The following is a 1305-nucleotide window of genomic DNA, read 5'->3' on the forward strand; positions in this document are numbered from 1 at the left end:
TGATCCCCTGTGCAGTCAAAACCCACATGTAACTTTTGAGTCCCAAAAGCCTACCTACTAATCAGCAGCGAACTATTGACCAGAAGCCTTACCAATAACATAAAGAGTTGATTAACATGCATTCTGTATATATATATATATATATATATATATATATATATAGTGTACTGTATTCTTACCTTAATAGAGTAATCTACAGAAAATGTTACTGAAATTTTAAGAGGAAATATATGTACAATATTTTATTGTATTTGTCTATACTGTAAGTGTACAGGATCTGTTTACAAGATGAATCATGTAACAGAAATGACATATAACTGCTGCTGCACACTCCAATCTATGATATATATCAAAGGAATTCTACTTTTCTAGTAATATCATGACTTTGCTTCTTGACAATAGTTCCACTATCACTAGTGGCATTTTATATGGGTCACCTGGTGTTATTCAAGGTTTATGTTATTGCACTAAACAAAAAAAATACACAAGATCCTTGAGAGAATATGTTTACATGGAGATCAACATCACATGGTGTTTTAAGCAGATACTCGCCACACTTGAGCTCACTGCCATAGCAACAGGAGGAGGCTATGAAATTATTGTAGTATTAGAGTGTGTACTACAGCCAACTTTATGCATTTATGATTTAATCCTTTGCCTTTACATGTGTTTACTTTCTCTCAATTGTGAATGGCATCATGTACATCTGTGTTTGGGTGTGTAAGTTTTGATAAACTTTTTAAAATAGATTTTGTAAATTTTACAATAATATATGATAAAACAGACTAGTATCTACATTTATTTTATGCATTCATGATATATCTAATTTTTAAAAAATATTTCTAGGCTGTTTAGTTCATCTGCAAGTTCTTTCAAATTATTGCAAAGTCAAAAAATGCCCCAAAGTATTTTTTGAAAAAAGTCTGCATATAAACGGACCTGTGCAAGTCAATCCTGTGTTGTTCAAGGGTCAGCTGTATTTGGGAGTTGAATCCCACAGAACTTTAATTAAGATAAAGGCTTACAATTCATAGTAAAAAAGTTAAAAAGAAACAATATAAGGACCTCAAGGGAAATAATAAACGCCTTCTGTTCTAAAACAAACCTTGCAGTTGAATACTTATCCACCAAGACAAATTAAGACATTTTCCTTTCTATACTGGACAGACCCAAATTCTAAAGTGTTGTTTGCTTTAGAATCCTCAAATAAAAGGGAAAAAGCCACCTGGAACTGTATTGCAAGGAAAATGTGAATGCTCACCAAATTCACTTCTCGGCATATCTCTTCGACTGAGAGTAGCAGAG

General features: G+C 32.5%; 1 long non-coding RNA gene across 1 annotated transcript in view; it reads right to left on the reverse strand.

The window, feature by feature from the left end:
• Positions 1-1305, reverse strand: part of LOC119469961 — a 19013-nt gene extending 17708 nt beyond the window's left edge. Inside the window, exon 1 of the long non-coding RNA XR_005198829.1 lies at positions 1262-1305. This is a non-coding gene — a long non-coding RNA (uncharacterized LOC119469961). The remainder of the gene's footprint in view (positions 1-1261) is intronic.

The sequence above is a fragment of the Cebus imitator genome, unplaced genomic scaffold (genome assembly GCF_001604975.1).
Source record: "Cebus imitator isolate Cc_AM_T3 unplaced genomic scaffold, Cebus_imitator-1.0 Scaffold1268, whole genome shotgun sequence".
Lineage (NCBI taxonomy): Eukaryota > Metazoa > Chordata > Mammalia > Primates > Cebidae > Cebus > Cebus imitator.